This window comes from Danio rerio, chromosome 12 (assembly GCF_049306965.1).
Source record: "Danio rerio strain Tuebingen ecotype United States chromosome 12, GRCz12tu, whole genome shotgun sequence".
Classification (NCBI taxonomy): domain Eukaryota; kingdom Metazoa; phylum Chordata; class Actinopteri; order Cypriniformes; family Danionidae; genus Danio; species Danio rerio.
The window spans coordinates 46522501-46545524 of NC_133187.1; the positions used below are offsets into that span (position 1 = coordinate 46522501).

General features: G+C 42.7%; 1 protein-coding gene and 1 long non-coding RNA gene across 4 annotated transcripts in view; one reads left to right on the plus strand and one right to left on the minus strand.

Annotated features, from left to right (window-relative positions):
* The window catches only part of dock1 (dedicator of cytokinesis 1), a 525870-nt gene that overhangs the window by 17880 nt on the left and 484966 nt on the right, over positions 1–23024 (minus strand).
* LOC141376881 (uncharacterized) overlaps positions 9538–23024 on the plus strand; it is a 28729-nt gene continuing 15242 nt past the window's right edge. The window contains exon 1 of the long non-coding RNA XR_012388225.1: positions 9538–9592. This is a non-coding gene — a long non-coding RNA (uncharacterized lncRNA). The remainder of the gene's footprint in view (positions 9593–23024) is intronic.

Sequence of the window (23024 nt, forward strand, 5' to 3'; positions counted from 1 at the left end):
AAGAAAACTCAAGTCAAGAGGATGGAGAGATTTATTGGATCAGACGCCTGCGCTCTTTAATATCACACAGCAGTCTCTTATGAAGTCTTCAGCAAATATTAGCACTCGTTTGACATTTAGCTTCAACTTTCAACTCAAAAAAGCACATTTCTGGTCTACAGTCTCCAGTGTCATGGCAACCAAGAGTATCAGTTAATTGAAAATGATGAATTGTATTTCTATAACGTGGTATTTCTGAGATCAAGGCTCAAGAAAAGAGCTTGTTTTACTTTTATCCTGCTCAACTGAACTTTTCATATCTGTCTCTCAAAAATAAATAAACAAATAAAACAGTTTATAAATAAAAAGGTCTTCATTTAAAATAACTAAATTCAGTATATGCACTCACAGGTATTTGCAAAAATATTAGCATTTTTTATCTGCCAGAATCTTCCTTTTTAAACATGTTTTAAACAAATAAACAAACAAAATAAATAAATAAATAAATAAATAAATAAATAAATAAATAAATAAATAAATGCAATATCAAAAAGTTAAATAAAAAATAATTACTTGTACTCATTTTTACCAACTATATTTTGTCATCGCAAACAAGTATATTAGTTAATTGAAAATGATCAATTATATCACTATAACATGTTATTTTAGAGATTACAGCTCAAGAAAAGATATAATTGTTCTTCCCGGTCAATTGAACTTTACATATTGTGCCTCAAAAAAAAAAAAAAATAATAATAATAATAAAAATAAATAAACAAAAAAAATAAATAAATTAAAAATAAAAAGGTCTTTATTTAGAATAAGTCAATTTAGTATATGCACTCACAGGTATTTGCAAATATATTAGCATTTTTAAACTGTCAGAAAAAACATCTAGTTTTTCCTTTTTAAACATGTTTTAAGCAAAATAAATAAATAAATAAATAAATAAATAAATAAATAAATAAATAAATGCAATATCAAAAAGTTAAATAAAAAATAAATTACTTGTACTCATTTTTACCAACTATATTTTGTCATCGCAAACAAGTTTATATCTCCATTACATGTTATTTTAGAGATTACAGCTCAAGAAAAGATATAATTGTTGTTCCTGGTCAATTGAACTTTTCATATTGTGCCTCAAAAATAAATAAATAAATAAATAAAACAGTTTATAAATAAAAAGGTCTTCATTTAAAATAAATCAATTCAGTATATGCACTCACAGGTATTTGCAAATATATTAGCATTTTTAAACTGTCAGAAAAAAACATTTAGTTTTTTTCTTTTTAAACATGTTTTAAGCAAAATAAATAAATAAATAAATGCAATATGAAAAACTTAAATAAAAAAATAAATTTACATTTACAAATTTTTATTAATTATATTTTGTCATCGCAAACAAAGCCTATTAGTTAATTAAAAATGTAATCAATTATATCTCTATAACATGTTATTTCAGAGACTACAGCTCAAGAAAAGAGATAATTGTACTTCCTGGTCAACTGAACTTTTTATATTGTGATGGAAAAATAAATAAATAAAAAAACTGGTTTAAAAAAAAAAAAACAATTAACATATCAATAAACGCACTCACAGATACAGATACACAAACATATATTAGCATTTTCAATCTGCCAGAAAAAAAAAAAACTGTTAATATTTAATTTAATAAAAAAATTGTTTTTTCCTCTTCAAAAATGTTAAAAAGAAAACAAAAAAAAAAATGATATCAAAAAGTAAAACAATTTTATTTGTACAAATTTTACTTGTGCTAACTTTTACTAATTATATTTTGTCATGACAACCAAGCGTATCAGTTAATTGAAAATGATGAACTATATTTCTATAATGTGCTATTTCTGACATCACGGATCAAGAAGAGAGCTTTTTTTCACTTTTGCTCAATTGACCTTTCCATACTGTATGTGTGCCTCCCTGCATACAATAAACTACATTAAATTACTAATTATATTCCGTCATGGTGACCAAGCGTATCAGTTAACCGAAAATGATAAAATATATTTCTATAATTTCAATTTTTCAACTAAAGAAGGCTACTTTAGGTCAATCGCACATGTTCAATACAAAAAATGAGTAAGAAATGAATGTCAGTTAATAATGCATGAAATCTGGTGACACTGATAAATATGATGTGGCGACATTTGATAAACATAAATATCATTAAAAGATAAATGGTCTATACATGGCCATTTATAAATGGAAAGTAATTGAGTTACATATTGGTTAGTTCTTTTCAGATAAAGCAATTATAAAAGTAATCTTAATACATGCTTAATGATGCAATTATTCCTAATTTTTATTATTTATTAACAATATTTTTGAAGTAACTATGTAAACCATACACTAAAATTATCCAGTAAATTAAGAGTTTTCTGTATTTTGTCACTCATGTTGTTGTTATTTATTTTCCCTCATTTATTTCAGCTTTTGAAATGCATTATGGGACCTTGATCGTTCTTCTAACAACTTCTAATCATGAAAAGTTTGAAAAAGTGACTTTTATGAACATTTTTAATAGTTTAAAGTGATATATTGTCTGGTTTGGTGTTGTATATTACGCTACAAAAACCTTGTAATAAACTGCCAGCACATTTACTGTTATTTTGCTTATTTCTCTGTACATTACTTCTTATACATTATATTATTTCAAATTAGGGCTGCTTGATTCTTGGAAAAATCCTAATCATGATTATTTTGGTCATAATTGTAATCACGATTATTTTAAAACGATTATCAGGTGAAGTCAAAATTATTAGCGCTCCTGAGAATTGTTTTTTTCAATAAATATTTCCCAAATTATGTTTAACAGAGCAAGGAATTTTAACGGTATTTCCTATAATACTTTTTCTTCTGGAGAAAATCTTATTTGTTTTATTTTGGCTAGAATAAAGGCAGTTTGAAATATTTTGAAACCTATTTTAAGGTCAATATTATTAACCCCTTTAAGCAATATATTTTTGATTGTCTGCAGCAGAAACTACTGTTATACAATGAATTAAGCCTTTGAATCTGAATACTAGTATCTAGTAAATATCTAGTATCTAGTAAAATATTATGTGCTGTCATCATGACAAAGATAAAAGATATTAGCTATTAGAAATGAGTTATTAAAACTATTATGTTCAGAAATGGGTTGAAAAAAAATGTCTCTCCATTAAACAGAAATGGGGAGGGGGGAGAAATAAATACAAATATAATTGAATAAAAATATGAAACAAACTATGATTTAAATATCTTCACTGAAAAAAAATAAATAAATAAAACTTTAGCTACAAAAGTCCTTCAGTCAAAAGCAGTGAGGGATTTTCCCCTTTTATTGTTTAATTAATGATAAAAACAGGCGGCAACAGGAAAATTGCGCACTGTCACTTTAAGGGTTTCTCTTTCCCGTGTCTTTTGATTCTCAATTCGTTTGTTTATTACACAAATGAGGGTTATTCTAAATAATGACTAAACACCACAGTTTGACACCTACTTGACCATTAAACCGCTCACGTTTAGATGTGTGCGCTCTGCTCGTCTCAGTGTGCGAATGAGACCGAATGGTGACCTCATGCTTCTGACTTTGTGCGCCACACACACACACACACAGAAGCATGCGGCCTCGCTCGCACTTTTAAGAGCAACATATGTGTACAACTGGAAAGGGGGCGGTATACAATGCAATGATCGTTTATCTCGATTAATGTTTTTTCATAATCATTAGAAGCCAAAATCGAAATCAAAATCGGATTTTCGATTAATTGCACAGCCCTAATTCAAATGTCATTAAAAGTTACTTTGTTAAACTGTAGAGTTGAATTTTCAATACCCAAAGTCCACAGCACACAGATCAATACCCCATGATGCAATTCACAACCTAAATAAATGAGCAGGAAACACTTGCGAATCACACAATATGGAACCCTTTAATCACCAGATATTTTTTACAGTGTAGACAGAGTCCCAAAAACTTGCATCATCACTATTGGATTTCAGCTCCAAACCCCAGGACAAACTCGTTTCTTTAAATTGCAACGATGCCGTCTTTAAAACATACATCATCAATACAAACAGCATTAAAGTGTGTGTGCGTGTGTGAGATTTCTGCTGACCTCCCTCATAATGAGATGCTTTTTGCACAGCAGGAAGCAGCAGAAAAAGCGAAGCAGAATCTCATAATCACAATCTTGGGCTCAAGCGAATCAAAGCGCTTTAATGAGATGGATTAACTAATCAAATGAAAGCTCTTGTGAAACGCTGCCCTTCACAATTAAATACCGGCGGAGGGCATCGCTGATAGAATCGCTCTCTTCAAACATGCCCTAATTAATCCTTAAGGTTGGCATCTGTGTGTTCGCCACGCTAGACTGGTATCAACCTTTCAGACCGTCAGGGAAAGAGACTCGACTAAGCAGAGAGACACAAGTAGATGTGATCTACTGTGATTTTAGCATGGGCTGAGTTAAAGGGTTAGTTCACTAAAAATGTACATTTACTCAGATTCAAAGAGGTTTCAAACATTTATGAGTTTGTTTATTATGTTGAACACAAACGTTATAACTGAAAACCTGTAACCATTGACTTCCACAGCAGGAAAAACAAATACTTTGAAAGTCAATAGTTACAGGTTTTCAGCATTTTTCGAAAAATCTTCCTTTGTGTTTATATTCTTTAAGACTAAAGTAGGTATTTTGAAGAAAACTGAAAACCTGTAACCATTGACTTCCATAGTAGAAAAACAAATACTATGAAATTCAATGGTTAAAGGTTGGGGGATGAGTGTTGGGTTAACCTACAGTACCTCATAAAAATGAGACGTTACGAAAAACCAACATGGTGTGGCTAAATATCAACTTCGATATAAATGGCCTTGGGTGTATGCAAGTACAGTAAGTATAAAAGTCAATGGTTACAGGTTTGCAGCATTTTTTAAAATATCTTTTTTTGTGTGTTTATATTTTCTTAACACTGAAGTGGGTATTTTGAAGAAAACTGAAAACCTGTAACCATTGACTTCCATTGTAGAAAAACAAATACTATGAAAGTCAACTGTTACAGGTTGGGGGATGAGTGTTGGGTTAACAACCTACAGTACCTCATAAAATATATATAAAATATGTAAAATGACAGTAATAACCTGGAAAGTTACAGTTAAAATATGAAAATGACAGTAATAATCTGTGTAATTGCAGTAATAAATAGTAAAATGGCAGTAATAATCTGTGTAATTGTAGTAATAATTAGTAAAATGGCAGTAATAACCTGGACAAATACAGCTAAAATCTGTAAAATGACAGTAATAATCTGTGTAATTGTAGTAATAATTAGTAAAATGGCAGTAATAACCTGGACAAATACAGCTAAAATCTGTAAAATGACAGTAATAATCTGTGTAATTGCAGTAATAATTAGTAAAAAGGCAGTAATAATCTTTGTAATTGCAGTAATAACTAGAATTGTACATTTCCTAAAGGAAATGTGAATGGGGTTTGCGTGGCAAATCGATGGGGTACAAAATGGTACTAAACTAGGCAATAGCACTGGAAAGGTAAGAAATGGCTAAATTTATGTGTTTATGTGGTTGCTAGGGTAATGTAAATGGTTGCTAGGGTGTGGCAACGCCTTTGTAATAGGTAAAGAGAATAGAGGTTTGATCAACCTGCATCAAAAGAACCGAAACCCTGTCTTTCTATGATATTCCTGTGCTAAAATATGGCTTGTTTATGTTGTTATATGGTTGTTAGGGGGCCTAAAGTGGTTGCTAGGGGGCATTTACAAATATGTTATGTCGCTACTTAATACCGACTTGATAGGACGAGTAAAATGAGCCCACTCCCAAGCTTCTACGACTCTCTAATCTAGATATCAATGTCAGCCATTTTGTGTCCATGTTAAGTCTATGGGGATTTTGGGGGTTACTTTCTTGCCCCTCATGGTGGCAGTGTACCCCCACCCTCTTTGAAAAATCATAGCACACCTCTCCTCAACAGGCCGGTCGATTTGACACCTCACTCATCATTCTAGGGCAAAAAATGCGGCCGGAGTTGCGCGCCGAAGTTTTGAAAAAGTGAACAGTAATAGTAACACTAGAATTGTACATTTCCTAAAGGAAATGTGAATGGGGTTTGCGTGGCAAATCGATGGGGTACAAAATGGTACTAAACTGGGCAATAGCACTGGAAAGGTAAGAAATGGTGGTAGCTAAGATGTTGCTAGGCGGTTGCTAGGGTGTCCTGAGTGGTTGCTAGGTGGTTGCTAGGGTGTTCTAAGTGGTTGCTAAGTGTTTGCTAAGGTGTTGCTAGGCGGTTGCTAGGGTGTTCTGAGTGGTTGCTAGGTGGTTGCTAAGGTGTTGCTAGGCAGTTGCTAGGGTGTCATGAGTGGTTGCTAGGTGGTTGCTAGGCGGTTGCTAAGGTGTCCTAAGTGGTTGCTAGGTGGTTGCTAAGGTGTTGCTAGGTGGTTGCTAGGGTATTCTAAGTGGTTGCTAAGGCGTTGCTAGGCAGTTGCTAGGGTGGCCTGAGTGGTTGCTAGGCGGTTGCTAGGGTGTTCTGAGTGGTTGCTAGGTGGTTGCTAAGGTGTTGCTAGGCGGTTGCTAAGGTGTCCTAAGTGGTTGCTAGGTGGTTGCTAAGGTGTTGCTAGGTGGTTGCTAGGGTATTCTAAGTGGTTGCTAAGGCGTTGCTAGGCGGTTGCTAGGGTGTTCTGAGTGGTTGCTAGGCGGTTGCTAGGGTGTTCTGAGTGGTTGCTAGGTGGTTGCTAAGGTGTTGCTAGGTGGTTGCTAAGGTGTTGCTAGGTGGTTGCTAGGGTATTCTAAGTGGTTGCTAAGGCGTTGCTAGGCAGTTGCTAGGATGTCCTGAGTGGTCGCTAGGCCCTTACTAAGGCGTTACTAGGCGGTTGCTAGGTGGTTGCTAGGCGGTTGCTAGGGTAATTTGGGTGGTTGCTAGGCAGTTGCTAGGGTACCCTGGGTGGTTACTAGGCAAGCCTCACATACATGCCTGATGAAATATTTATACTTAGTGAGCATTTCTAGCAAGTTACAGTACTTGGCTAGTCAATATTAGCATGTAGCTAGTCACTGCTAGCATGTGTAGCATATAGGAAGTTCCGTTTGCTAGCATGAGTCAAACGAGCCAATCCCCAAGTCTCTACGATGTTCTGATGCCGAGATATAGCTGTTGATGAATGGTTGCTAGGGTACTCTGTTTTGTTGCTATGGGCGAGGTTACAGAGTGAACTTGAATGTGGTTGGCTGTCCAAGTCAAATGAGCCAACCCCCAAGTCAATAGGACACTGCCAAGCAAAGATATACATGTAGGCCAGTTACAATGGCAGTCTATGGGACCAGTTTGGGGGCGTGGCTTGTGAGCTTCATTATCATATTGAAAAGCTCATTGGTTGTCTGAGTCAGATGAGCCATCCCCCAAGTCAATAGGACACTGCTAAGCAAAGATATGCATGTAGGGCAGTTATAATGGCAGTCTATGGGACCAGTTTGGGGGCGTGGCTTGTGAGCTTCATTATCATATTGAGATGCTCATTGGTTGTCTGAGTCAGATGAGCCATCCCCCAAGTCAACAGGACACTGCTAAGCAAAGATATGCATGTAGGCCAGTTATAATGGCAGTCTATGGGACCAGTTTGGGGGCGTGGCTTGTGAGCTTCATTACCATATTGAGATGCTCATTGGTTGTCTGGGTCCAATGAGCCAACCCCTAAGCCTGTATGACACTGCAATGCAAAGATATGCATCTAGCCCAATTATAATAGAAGTCTATGGGATCAATTTGGGGGCGTGGCTTGTGAGCTTCATTATCATATTGAGATGCTCATTGGTTGTCTGAGTCAGATGAGCCATCCCCCAAGTCAATAGGACACTGCTAAGCAAAGATATGCATGTAGAGCAGTTATAATGGCAGTCTATGGGACCAGTTTGGGGGCGTGGCTTGTGAGATTCATTATCATATTGAGATGCTCATTGGTTGTCTGAGTCAGATGAGCCATCCCCCAAGTCAACAGGACACTGCTAAGCAAAGATATGCATGTAGGCCAGTTATAATGGCAGTCTATGGGACCAGTTTGGGGGCGTGGCTTGTGAGCTTCATTATCATACTGAGATGCTGATTGGTTGTCTGAGTCAAATGAGCCCACCCCCGTGTCTCTATGACACTCCTATGTAATGTTATAGATGTGTGACCTTTATAATGGAAGTCAATGGGATCTGCAATGGGACATCCCACCCCATGTTAAGTCAATGGGGCACTTATTAGGGGTCTTTAAGTGGTTTGGGGGGGCGTGACTTGTGAGCTTCAAAATCATAATGAGATGCTGATTGGTTGCCTGAGTCAAATGAGCCCACCCCCAAGTCTGTATGACACTGCTATGTACTGTGATTGACATGTGAGTCAAGAAATGAATGGGAGTCAATGGGCAATGTAAAGTCAATGGGGACCCCTTTGGGACGTCCTAGCTCCCGAGGGGTACAACTTATACCCCCTTTTGGGGTATGTTCTCATACAGGCTGCAACCCCCTACAGATGTTGCGAATCCCATATTTCTACGAATTTCACACTTGGCGCTATAACGCTTTAAAGGTCGTCCCATTTCGCGGGGGCGTTAGTGCTGTTCTAGAAAAATGAATGGGAGTCAATGGGGACAATGTAAGTCAATGGGAGCACTTTGGGACGTCCTAGAGCCCCAGGGGTGCAACTTTTACCCCCTTGCAAGGTATGTTCTCACTTAGGCTGCAACCCCCTACAGATGCTGTGAATCCCATATTTCTATGAAATTCACACGCGGCGCTGTGAGTCGTCAAAGTTCGGCTCAATGTTAAGTCTATGGGATTTTTGGGGGGGTTTTTTGGCCCCTGCGGGGCCAAAAAACCCCCGACCCCTTACAAAAGTCATAGCACACCATTCCCGATAAAACCGGACGATTTGACACCACTTTCAAGGGTCTGGGACGAAAGCTGCGGGACTAGTTACGCGCCGAAAAAGCGCACGGAAGATGGAAGAAGAATAATAATAAACCAGCACAATTGTAAGAATGGACTTTGCCTATGGCAAACCCCATTAACTAGAATTGTACATTTCCTAAAGGAAATGTGAATGGGGTTTGCGTGGCAAATCGATGGGGTACAATGTATTTGTTTTGGTTGCTAGGGTGTTCTGAATGGTTGCTAGGCTGTTCTGAGTGGTTGCTAGGTGGTTGCTAAGGTGTTGCTAGGTGGTTGCTAGGCTGTTCTGAGTGGTTGCTAAGTGGTTGCTAAGGTGTTGCTAGGCGGTTGCTAGAGTGTTCTAAGTTGTTGGTAGGTGGTTGCTAGGGTGTTGCTAGGCGGTTGCTAGGGTGTTCTAAGTGGTTGCTAGGTGGTTGCTAAGGTGTTGCTAGGCGGTTGCTAAGGTGTCCTAAGTGGTTGCTAGGTGGTTGCTAAGGTGTTGCTAGGTGGTTGCTAGGGTATTCTAATTGGTTGCTAAGGCGTTGCTAGGTGGTTGCTAGAGTGTCCTAAGTGGTTGCTAGGTGGTTGCTAAGGTGTTGCTAGGCGGTTGCTAGGGTGTCCTGAGTGGTTGCTAGGTGGTTGCTAAGGTGTTACTAGGTGGTTGCTAGGGTGTTCTGAGTGGTTGCTAGGTGGTTGCTAGGCGGTTGCTAGGGTGTTCTGATTGGTTGCTAGGTGGTTGCTAAGGTGTTGCTAGGCGGTTGCTAAGGTGTCCTAAGTGGTTGCTAGGTGGTTGCTAAGGTGTTGTTAGGTGGTTGCTAGGGTATTCTGAGTGGTTGCTAAGGCGTTGATAGGCGGTTGCTAGGGTGTCCTGAGTGGTCGCTAGGCCCTTACTAAGGCGTTACTAGGCGGTTGCTAGGTGGTTGCTAGGCGGTTGCTAGGGTAATTTGGGTGGTTGCTAGGCAGTTGCTAGGGTACCCTGGGTGGTTACTAGGCAAGCCTCAAATACATGCCTGATAAAATATTTATACTTAGTAAGCATTTCTAGCAAGTTACAGTACTTGGCTAGTCAATATTAGCATGTAGCTAGTCACTGCTAGCATGTGTAGCATATAGGAAGTTCCTTTTGCTAGCATGAGTCAAACGAACCAATCCCCAAGTCTCTACAATGTTCTGATGCCGAGATATAGCTGTTGATGAATGGTTGCTAGGGTACTCTGTTTTGTTGCTATGGGCGAGGTTACAGAGTGAACTTGAATGTGGTTGGCTGTCCAAGTCAAATGAGCCAACCCCCAAGTCAATAGGACACTGCCAAGCAAAGATATACATGTAGGGCAGTTATAATGGCAGTCTATGGGAACAATTTGGGGGCGTGGCTTGTGAGATTCATTATCATATTGAGATGCTCATTGGTTGTCTGAGTCAGATGAGCCTTCCCCCAAGTCTGTATGACACTGCTATGCAAAGATATGCATCTAGCCTTATTATAATAGAAGTCTATGGGACCAATTTGGGGGCGTGGCTTGTGAGCTTCATTATCATATAGTGATGCTGATTGGTTGCCTATGTCAAAATGAGCCCACCCCCATGTCTCTATGACACTCCTATGTAATGTTATTGATGTGTGACATTTATAATGGAAGTCAATGGGATGTGCAATGGGACGTCCCACCCCATGTTAAGTCAATGGGGCAGTTATTAAGGGTCTTTAAGTGGTTTGGGGGGGCGTGGCTTGTGAGCTTCAAAATCATATTGAGATGCTGATTGGTTGCCTCAGTCAAGTTAGCCAACCCCCAAGTCTGTATGACACTGCTATGTAATGTGATTGACATGTGAGTCAAGAAATGAATGGGAGTCAATGGGCCATGTAAAGTCAATGGGGACCCCTTTGGGACGTCCTAGCACCCCAGGGGTACAACTTATACCCCTTTTTGGGGTATGTTCTCATACAGGCTGCAACCCCCTACAGATGTTGCGAATCCCATATTTCTACGAATTTCACACTTGGCGCTATAACGCTTTAAATGTCGTCCCATTTCGCGGGGGCGTTAGTGCTGTTCTAGAAAAATGAATGGGAGTCAATGGGGCCAATGTAAGTCAATGGGAGCACTTTGGGACGTCCTAGAGCCCCAGGGGTGCAACTTTTACCCCCTTGCAAGGTATGTTCTCACTTAGGCTGCAACCCTCTACAGATGCTGTGAATCCCATATTTCTATGAAATTCACACGCGGCGCTGTGAGTCGTCAAAGTTCGGCTCAATGTTAAGTCTATGGGATTTTTGGGGGGGTTTTTTGGCCCCTGCGGGGCCAAAAAACCCCCCACCCCTTATAAAAGTCATAGCACACCATTCCCGATAAGACCGCACGATTTGAGGCCACTTTCAAGGGTCTGGGACGAAAGCTGCGGGACTAGTTACGCGCCGAAAAATGGTACGGAAGAAGGAAGAAGAAGAATAATAAGCCAGCACAATTGTAAGAATGGACTTTGCCTATGGCAAACCCCATTAACTAGAATTGTACATTTCCTAAAGGAAATGTGAATGGGGTTTGCGTGGCAAATCGATGGGGTAAAATGCATCACTGTACTGGCCAAAAAGCAACAACATGCTAATCGAGGTTCTAGCAACATGCTAATATGATTAGCATGTAGCTAGCATGATACTAATAATGTTAGCATCATGCTAGCAACATGCTAATCGAGATGCTAGCATCATGCTAACATGATTAGCATGTAATTAGCATGATGCTAATCGTGTTAGCATCATGCTAGCAACATGCTAATCGAGTTGCTAGCATCATGCTAACTTGATTAGCATGTAGCTAGCATGATGCTAATCGTGTTAGCATCATGCTAGCAACATGCTAATCGAGTTGCTAGCATCATGCTAACATAATTAGCATGTAGCTAGCATGATGCTAATCGTGTTAGCATGATGCTAGCAACATGCTAATCGAGTTGCTAGCATCATGCTAGCAACAGTGCTAGGGTGCCCTGAGTGGTTGCTAGGTGGTTGCTAAGGTGTTCTGAGTGGTTGCTAGGCGGTTGCTAGGCGGTTGCTAGGGTGTTCTGAGTGGTTGCTAGGTGGTTGCTAAGGTGTTGCTAGGCGGTTGCTAAGGTGTCCTGAGTGGTTGCTAGGTGGTTGCTAAGGTGTTGCTAGGTGGTTGCTAGGGTATTCTAAGTGGTTGCTAAGGCGTTGCTAGGCGGTTGCTAGGGTGTTCTGAGTGGTTGCTAGGTGGTTGCTAAGGTGTTGCTAGGCGGTTGCTAGGGTGTCCTGAGTGGTTGCTAGGTCGTTGCTAAGGCGTTGCTAGGTGGTTGCTAGGGTATTCTAAGTGGTTGCTAAGGCGTTGCTAGGCGGTTGCTAGGGTGTCCTGAGTGGTCGCTAGGCCCTTACTAAGGCGCTACTAGGTGGTTGCTAGGTGGTTGCTAGGCGGTTGCTAGGGTAACTTGAGTGGTTGCTAGGCAGTTGCTAGGGTACCCGGGGTGGTTACTAGGCAAGCCTCATATACATGCCTGATGAAATAATTATACTTAGTAAGCATTTCTAGCAAGTTACAGTACTTGGCTAGTCAATATTAGCATGTAGCTAGTCACTGCTAGCATGTGTAGTATACAGGAAGTTCCGTTTGCTAGCATGAGTCAAACAAGCCAATCCCCAAGTCTCTACGATGTTCCGATGCTGAGATATAGCTGTTGATGAATGGTTGCTAGGGTACTCTGTTTTGTTGCTATGGGCGAGGTTACAGAGTGAACTTGAATGTGGTTGGCTGTCCAAGTCAAATGAGCCAACCCCCAAGTCAATAGGACACTGCTAAGCAAAGATATGCATGTAGGCCTATTTTAATGGAAGTCTATGGGACCAATTTGGGGGCGTGGCTTGTGAGCTTCATTATCATATCGAGATGCTCATTGGTTGTCTGAGTCAGATGAGCCATCCCCCAAGTCAATAGGACACTGCTAAGCAAAGATTTGCATGTAGACCAGTTACAATGGCAGTCTATGGGACCAGTTTGGGGGCGTGGCTTGTGAGCTTCATTATCATATTGAAAAGCTCATTGGTTGTCTGAGTCAGATGAGCCATCCCCCAAGTCAATAGGACACTGCTAAGCAAAGATATGCATCCAGCCCTATTATAATAGAAGTCAATGGGATCAGTTTGGGGGCGTGGCTTGTGAGCTTCATTATCATAAAGTGATGCTGATTGGTTGTCTGAGTCAAATGAGCCCACCCCCATGTCTCTATGACACTCCTTTGTGATGTTATAGATGTGGGACCTTTATAATGGAAGTCAATGGGATGTGCAATGGGACGTCCCACCCCATGTTAAGTCAATGGGGCAGTTATTAAGGGTCTTCAAATGGTTTGGGGGGGGCGTGGCTTGTAAGCTTCAAAATCATATTGAGATGCTGATTGGTTGCCTGAGACAAATAAGCCAACCCCCAAGTCAGTATGACACTGCCATGTACTGTGATTGACATATGACATTTATAATGGGAGTCAATGTAATGAATGGGAGTCAATGGGCAATGTAAAGTCAATGGGGACCACTTTGGGACGTCCTAGAGCCCCAGGGGTGCAACCTATACCCCCTTTCGGGGTATGTTCTCACTAAGGCTGCAACCCCCTACAGATGTTGTGAATCCCATATTTCTATGAAATTTACAATGGACGCAGTGATTGGTTAAAGTTTGGCTCCATGTTAAGTCAATGGAGACTTTGGGACGTCCTAGCTCCCCAGGGGTACAACATTTACCCACTTTCGGGGTGTGGTTTGAAGCCTCCTATAACCCTCTCGAGATGTCGCGAATCCCATGTCTCTACGATATTCACTGTTGGCGCTACGGCGATTTCCGGGAATAGTATCTACGAGTGTCTAGAAAATGAATGGGAGTCAATGGGCCAATGTAAGTCAATGGGAGCACTTTGGGACGTCCTAGAGCCCCAGGGGTGCAACTTATACCCCTTTGCGAGGTATGTTCTCACTTAGGCTGCAACCCCCTACAGATGCTGTGAATCCCATATTTCTATGAAATTCACACTCGGCGCTGTGATTCATCAAAATTCGGCTCAATGTTAAGTCTATGGGATTTTTGGGGGGGTTTTTTGGCCCCTGCGGGGCCAAAAACCCCCCGACCCCTTATAAAAGTCATAGCACACCATTCCCGATAAGACCGCACGATTTGAGCCCACTTTCAAGGGTCTGGGACGAAAGCTGCGGGACTAGTTACGCGCCGAAAAATGGTACGGAAGAAGGAAGAAGAAGAAGAATAACTAGAATTGTACATTTCCTAAAGGAAATGTGAATGGGGTTTGCGTGGCAAATCGATGGGGTACAAAATGGTACTAAACTGGGCAATAGAACAACATGCTAATCGAGTTGCTAGCATCGTGCTAACATGATTAGCATGCAGCTAGCATGATGCTAATTGTGTTAACATCACGCTAGCAACATGCTAATCGAGTTGCTAGCATGATGCTAACATGATTAGTATGTAGCTAGCATGATGCTAATCGTGTTAGCATCATGCTAGCAGCATGCTAATCGACTTGCTAGCATCATGCTAATATGATTAGCATGTAGCTAGCATGATGCTAATCATATTAGCATCATGCTAACAACATGCTAATCGAGTTGCTAGCATCATGCTAACATAATTAGCATGTAGCTAGCATGATGCTAATCGTGTTAGCATGATGCTAACAACATGCTAATCGACTTGCTAGCATCATGCTAATATGATTAGCATGTAGCTAGCATGATGCTAATCGTGTTAGCATCATGCTAACAACATGCTAATCGAGTTGCTAGCATCATGCTAACATGATTAGCATGTAGCTAGCGTTATGCTAATCGTGTTAGCATGATGCTAGCAACATGCTAATCGAGTTGCTAGCATCATGCTAGCAACAGTGCTAGGGTGCCCTGAGTGGTTGCTAGGTGGTTGCTAAGGCGTTGCTAGGCGGTTGCTAGGGTATTCTAAGTGGTTGCTAAGGCGTTGCTAGGCGGTTGCTAGGGTGTCCTGAGTGGTCGCTAGGCCCTTACTAAGGCGCTACTAGGCGGTTGCTAGGTGGTTGCTAGGCGGTTGCTAAGGTAATTTGAGTGGTTGCTAGGCAGTTGCTAGGGTACCCTGGGTGGTTACTAGGCAAGCCTCATATACATGCCTGATGAAATAATTATACTAAGTAAGCATTTCTAGCAAGTTACAGTACTTGGCTAGTCAATATTAGCATGTAGCTAGTCACTGCTAGCATGTGTAGCATACAGGAAGTTCCGTTTGCTAGCATGAGTGAAACGAGCCAATCCCCAAGTCTCTACGATGTTCCGATGCTGAGATATAGCTGTTGATGAACGGTTGCTAGGGTACTCTGTTTTGTTGCTATGGGCGAGGTTACAGAGTGAACTTGAATGTGGTTGGCTGTTCAAGTCAAATGAACCAACCCCCATGTCTCTATGACACTGCTATGTAAAGATATGCATGTAGGGCAGTTATAATGGCAGTCTATGGGACCAGTTTGGGGGCGTGGCTTATGAGCTTCATTATCATATCGAGATGCTCATTGGTTGTCAAAGTCAGATGAGCCATCCCCCAAGTCAATAGGACACTGCTAAGCAAAGATATGCATGTAGGCCAGTTATAATGGGAGTCTATGGGACCAGTTTGGGGGCGTGGCTTGTGAGCTTCATTACCATATTGAGATGCTCATTGGTTGTCTGGGTCCAATGAGCCAACCCCTAAGCCTGTATGACACTGCAATGCAAAGATATGCATCTAGCCCAATTATAATAGAAGTCTATGGGATCAATTTGGGGGCGTGGCTTGTGAGCTTCATTATCATATAGTGATGCTGATTGGTTGCCTGAGTCAAATGAGCCCACCCCCATGTCTCTATGACACTCCTATGTAATGTTATAGATGTGTGACCTTTATAATGGAAGTCAATGGGATGTGCAATGGGACGCCCCACCCCATGTTAAGTCAATGGGGCAGTTATTAAGGGTCTTTAAATGGTTTGGGGGGGCGTGGCTTGTGAGCTTTAAAATCATATTGAGATGCTGATTGGTTGCCTCAGTCAAGTAAGGCAACCCCCAAGTCTGTATGACACTGCTATGTAATGTGATTGACATGTGAGTCAAGAAATGAATGGGAGTCAATGGGCAATGTAAAGTCAATGGGGACCCATTTGGGACGTCCTAGCACCCCAGGGGTAAACCTTATACCCCCTTTTGGGGTATGTTCTCATACAGGCTGCAACCCCCTACAGATGTTGCGAATCCCATATTTCTACGAAATTCACACTTGGCGCTATAACGCTTTAAAGGTCGTCCCATTTCGCGGGGGCGTTAGTGCTGTTCTAGAAAAATGAATGGGAGTCAATGGGGACAATGTAAGTCAATGGGAGAGCTTTGGGACGTCCTAGAGCCCCAGGGGTGCAACTTTTACCCCATTGCGAGGTATGTTCTCATTTAGGCTGCAACCCCCTACAGATGCTGTGAATCTCATATTTCTATGAAATTCACACTCGGCGCTGTGATTCGTCAAAGTTCGGCTCAATGTTAAGTCTATGGGATTTTTGGGGGGGTTTTTTGGCCCCTGCGGGGCCAAAAAACCCCCCACCCCTTATAAAAGTCATAGCACACCATTCCCGATAAGACCGCACGATTTGAGCCCACTTTCAAGGGTCTGGGACGAAAGCTGCGGGACTAGTTACGCGCCGAAAAATGGTACGGAAGAAGGAAGAAGAAGAATAATAAGCCAGCACAATAGTAAGAATGGACTTTGCCTATGGCAAACCCCATTAATAAACCACAATAGTAAGAATGGACTTTGCCTATGGCAAACCCCATTAACTAGAATTGTACATTTCCTAAAGGAAATGTGAATGGGGTTTGCGTGGCAAATCGATGGGGTACAAAATGGTACTAAACTGGGCAATAGCACTGGAAAGGTAAGAAATGGTGGTTGCTAAGATGTTGCTAGGCGGTTGCTAGGGTGTCCTGAGTGGTTGCTAGGTGGTTGCTAGGGTGTTCTGAGTGGTTGCTAAGTGGTTGCTAAGGTGTTGCTAGGCGGTTGCTAGGGTGTTCTGAGTGGTTGCTAGGTGGTTGCTAAGGTGTTGCTAGGTGGTTGCTAAGGTGTCCTAAGTTGTTGATAGGTGGTTGCTAAGGTGTTGCTAGGCGGTTGCTAGGGTGTCCTGAGTGGTTGCTAGGTGGTTGCTAAGGTGTTGCTAGGCGGTTGCTAGGGTGTCCTGAGTGGTTGCTAGATGGTTGCTAAGGTGTTGCTAGGCAGTTGCTAGGGTGTCCTGAGTGGTTGCTAAGTGGTTGCTAAGGTGTTGCTAGGCGGTTGCTAGGGTGTTCTGAGTGGTTGCTAGGTGGTTGCTAAGGTGTTGCTAGGTGGTTGCTAAGGTGTCCTAAGTGGTTGCTAGGTGGTTGCTAAGGTGTTGCTAGGCGGTTGCTAAGGTGTCCTAAGTGGTTGCTAGGTGGTTGCTAAGGTGTTGCTAGGTGGTTGCTAGGGTGTCCTGAGTGGTTGCTAGGTGGTTGCTAAGGTGTTGCTAGGTGGTTGCTAGGGTATTCTAAGTGGTTGCTAAGGCGTTGCTAGGCGGTTGCTAGGGTGTCCTAAGTGGTTGCTAGGTGGTTGCTAAGGTGTTGCTAGGCGGTTGCTAGGGTGTCCTGAGTGGTTGCTAGGTCGTTGCTAAGGCGTTGCTAGGTGGTTGCTAGGGTATTCTAAGTGGTTGCTAAGGCGTTGCTAGGCGGTTGCTAGGGTGTCCTGATTGGTCGCTAGGCCCTTACTAAGGCGCTACTAGGCGGTTGCTAGGTGGTTGCTAGGTGGTTGCTAGGGTAACTTGAGTGGTTGCTAGGCAGTTGCTAGGGTACCCGGGGTGGTTAGTAGGCAAGCCTCATATACTTGCCTGATGAAATAATTATACTTAGTAAGCATTTCTAGCAAGTTACAGTACTTGGCTAGTCAATATTAGCATGTAGCTAGTCACTGCTAGCATGTGTAGCATACAGGAAGTTCCGTTTGCTAGCATGAGTCAAACGAGCCAATCCCCAAGTCTCTACGATGTTCCGATGCTGAGATATAGCTGTTGATGAATGGTTGCTAGGGTACTCTGTTTTGTTGCTATGGGCGAGGTTACAGAGTGAACTTGAATGTGGTTGGCTGTCCAAGTCAAATGAGCCAACCCCCAAGTCAATAGGACACTGCTAAGCAAAGATATGCATGTAGGCCTATTTTAATGGAAGTCTATGGGACCAATTTGGGGGCGTGGCTTGTGAGCTTCATTATCATATCGAGATGCTCATTGGTTGTCTGAGTCAGATGAGCCATCCCCCAAGTCAATAGGACACTGCTAAGCAAAGATATACATGTAGGCCAGTTATAATGGCAGTCTATGGGACCAGTTTGGGGGCGTGGCTTGTGAGCTTCATTACCATATTGAGATGCTGATTGGTTGTCTGAGTCAGATGAGCCCACCCCCATGTCTCTATGACACTCCTATGTAATGTTATAGATGTGTGACCTTTATAATGTAAGTCAATGGGATCTGCAATGGGACATCCCACCCCATGTTAAGTCAATGGGGCACTTATTAAGGGTCTTTAAGTGGTTTGGGGGGGCGTGGCTTGTGAGCTTCAAAATCATATTGAGATGCTGATTGGTTGCCTCAGTCAAGTAAGGCAACCCCCAAGTCTGTATGACACTGCTATGTAATGTGATTGACATGCGAGTCAAGAAATGAATGGGAGTCAATGGGCCATGTAAAGTCAATGGGGACCCCTTTGGGACGTCCTAGCACCCCAGGGGTACAACTTATACCCCCTTTGGGGGTATGTTCTCATACAGGCTGCAACCCCCTACAGATGTTGCGAATCCCATATTTCTACGAATTTCACACTTGGCGCTATGACGCTTTAAAGGTCGTCCCATTTCGCGGGGGCGTTAGTGCTGTTCTAGAAAAATGAATGGGAGTCAATGGGGCCCATGTTAGTCAATGGGAGCACTTTGGGACGTCCTAGAGCCCCAGGGGTGCAACTTTTACCCCCTTGCGAGGTATTTTCTTACTTAGGCTGCAACCCCCTACAGATGCTGTGAATCCCATATTTCTCTGAAATTCACACTCGGCGCTGTGATTCGTCAAAGTTCGGCTCAATGTTAAGTCTATGGGATTTTTGGGGTGGTTTTTTGGCCCCTGCGGGGCCAAAAAACCCCCCACCCCTTATAAAAGTCATAGCACACCATTCCCGATAAGACCGCACGATTTGAGCCCACTTTCAAGGGTCTGGGACGAAAACTGCGGGACTAGTTACGCGCCGAAAACGCACGGAAGAAGAATAATAATAAGAAGCCATGCACAATTGTAAGAATGGACTTTGCCTAAGGCAAACCCCATTAACTAGAATTGTACATTTCCTAAAGGAAATGTGAATGGGGTTTGCGTGGCAAATCGATGGGGTACAAAATGGTACTAAACTGGCCAATAGAACAACATGCTAATCGAGTTGCTAGCATGATGCTAACATGATTAGCATGTAGCTAGCATGATGCTAATCGTGTTAGCATCATGCTAGCAACATGCTAATCGACTTGCTAGCATCATGCTAATATGATTAGCATGTAGCTAGCATGATGCTAATCATGTTAGCATCATGCTAACAACATGCTAATCGAGTTGCTAGCATCATGCTAACATAATTAGCATGTAGCTAGCATAATGCTAATCGTGTTAGCATCATGCTAGCAACATGCTAATCGACTTGCTAGCATCATGCTAATATGATTAGCATGTAGTTAGCATGATGCTAATCGTGTTAGCATCATGCTAACAACATGCTAATCGAGTTGCTAGCATCATGCTAACATGATTAGCATGTAGCTAGCGTTATGCTAATCGTGTTAGCATGATGCTAGCAACATGCTAATCGAGTTGCTAGCATCATGCTAGCAACAGTGCTAGGGTGCCCTGAGTGGTTGCTAGGTGGTTGCTAAGGCGTTGCTAGGTGGTTGCTAGGGTATTCTAAGTGGTTGCTAAGGCGTTGCTAGGCGGTTGCTAGGGTGTCCTGAGTGGTCGCTAGGCCCTTACTAAGGCGTTACTAGGCAGTTGCTAGGTGGTTGCTAGGCGGTTGCTAGGGTAATTTGGGTGGTTGCTAGGCAGTTGCTAGGGTACCCTGGGTGGTTACTAGGCAAGCCTCACATACATGCCTGATGAAATATTTATACTTAGTAAGCATTTCTAGCAAGTTACAGTACTTGGCTAGTCAATATTAGCATGTAGCTAGTCACTGCTAGCATGTGTAGCATATAGGAAGTTCCGTTTGCTAGCATGGGTGAAACGAGCCAATCCCCAAGTGTCTACGATGTTCTGATGCTGAGATATAGCTGTTGATGAATGGTTGCTAGGGTACTCTCTTTTGTTGCTATGGGCGAGGTTACAGAGTGAACTTGAATGTGGTTGGCTGTCCAAGTCAAATGAGCCAACCCCCAAGTCAATAGGACACTGCTAAGCAAAGATATGCATGTGGACCAGTTACAATGGCAGTCTATGGGGCCAGTTTGGGGGCGTGGCTTGTGAGCTTCATTATCATATTGAAAAGCTCATTGGTTGTCTGAGTCCAATGAGCCAACCCCTAAGCCTATATGACACTGCAATGCAAAGATATGCATCTAGCCCTATTATAATAGAAGTCTATGGGACCCATTTGGGGGCGTGGCTTGTGAGCTTCATTATCATAGAGTGATGCTGATTGGTTGCCTGAGTCAAATGAGCCCACCCCCATGTCTCTATGACACTCCTATGTAATGTTATAGATGTGTGACCTTTATAATGGAAGTCAATGGGATCTGCAATGGGACGTCCCACCCCATGTTAAGTCAATGGGGCAGTTATAGTATATTAATATTTATATAATATTTAAGTGGTTTGGGGGGGCGTGGCTTGTGAGCTCAAATATCATATTGAGATGCTGATTGGTTGCCTAAGTCAAATAAGACAACCCCCAAGTCAGTATGACACTGCCACGTACTGTGATTGACATATGACATTTATAATGGGAGTCAATGTAATGAATGGGAGTCAATGGGCAATGTAAAGTCAATGGGGAGCACTTTGGGACGTCCTAGAGCCCCAGGGGTGCGACCTATACCCGCTTTCGGGGTATGTTCTCACTTAGGCTGCAACCCCCTACAGATGTTGTGAATCCCATATTTCTATGACATTCACAATGGACGCAGTGATTGGTTAAAGTTCGGCTCCATGTAAAGTCAATGGAGACTTTGGGACGTCCTAGCTCCCCAGGGGTACAACATTTACCGCGTTTCGGGGTGTGGTTTGAAGCCTCCTATAACCCTCTCGAGATGTCGCGAATCCCATGTCTCTACGAATTTCCCTGTTGGCGCTACGGCGATTTCCGGGAATAGTATCTACGAGTGTCTAGAAAATGAATGGGAGTCAATGGGGCCCATGTAAGTCAATGGGGACCACTTTGGGACGTCCTAGAGCCCCAGGGGTGCAACTTATACCCCCTTGCGGGGTATGTTCTCGCTTAGGCTGCAACCCCCTACAGATGCTGTGAATCCCATATTTCTATGAATTTCACACTTGGCGCTATAAACTTTCAAAGTTGGGCGTAATGTTGAGTCAATGCGTTTTGGGGGGTGGTTTTGGGGCCCCTGCGGGGCCCCAAAACCACCCACCCCTTACAAAAGTCATAGCACACCATTCCCGATAAGGCCGCACGATTTGAGCCCACTTTCAAGGGTCTGGGACGAAAGCTGCGGGACTAGTTACGCGCCGAAAAAGTGTACGGAAGAAGAAGAAGAAGAAGAAGAATAATAAACCACAATAGTAAGAATGGACTTTGCCTAAGGCAAACCCCATTAACTAGAATTGTACATTTCCTAAAGGAAATGTGAATGGGGTTTGCGTGGCAAATCGATGGGGTACAAAATGGTACTAAACTGGGCAACAGCACTGGAAAGGTAAGAAATGGTGGTTGCTAAGATGTTGCTAGGTGGTTGCTAGGGTATTCTAAGTGGTTGCTAAGGCGTTGCTAGGCGGTTGCTAGGGTGTCCTAAGTGGTTGCTAGGTGGTTGCTAAGGTGTTGCTAGGCGGTTGCTAAGGTTTCCTAAGTGGTTGCTAGGGTATTCTAAGTGGTTGCTAGGCGGTTGCTAGGGTGTCCTGAGTGGTTACTAGGTGGTTGCTAAGGTGTTGCTAGGTGGTTGCTAGGGTGTCCTGAGTGGTTGCTAGGTGGTTGCTAAGGTGTTGCTAGGCGGTTGCTAGGGTGTTCTGAATGGTTGCTAGGCGGTTGCTAGGCGGTTGCTAGGGTGTTCTGAGTGGTTGCTAGGTGGTTGCTAAGGTGTTGCTAGGCGGTTGCTAGGGTATTCTAAGTGGTTGCTAGGCGGTTGCTAGGGTGTCCTGAGTGGTTGCTAGGTGGTTGCTAAGGTGTTGCTAGGTGGTTGCTGGGGTGTCCTGAGTGGTTGCTAGGTGGTTGCTAGGGTATTCTGAGTGGTTGCTAAGGCGTTGCTAGGCGGTTGCTAGGGTGTCCTGAGTGGTCGCTAGGCCCTTACTAAGGCGTTACTAGGCGGTTGCTAGGTGGTTGCTAGGCGGTTGCTAGGGTAATTTGGGTGGTTGCTAGGCAGTTGCTAGGGTACCCTGGGTGGTTACTAGGCAAGCCTCACATACATGCCTGATGAAATATTTATACTTAGTGAGCATTTCTAGCAAGTTACAGTACTTGGCTAGTCAATATTAGCATGTAGCTAGTCCCTGCTAGCATGTGTAGCATACAGGAAGTTCCGTTTGCTAGCATGAGTCAAACGAGCCAATCCCCAAGTCTCTACGATGTTCCGATGCTGAGATAGAGCTGTTGATGAATGGTTGCTAGGGTACTCTGTTTTGTTGCTATGGGCGAGGTTACAGAGTGAACTTGAATGTGGTTGGCTGTCCAAGTCAAATGAGCCAACCCCCAAGTCAATAGGACACTGCCAAGCAAAGATATACATGTAGGCCAGTTATAATGGCAGTCTATGGGATCAATTTGGGGGCGTGGCTTGTGAGATTCATTATCATATGTAGATGCTCATTGGTTGTCTGAGTCAGATGAGCCATCCCCAAAGCCAAT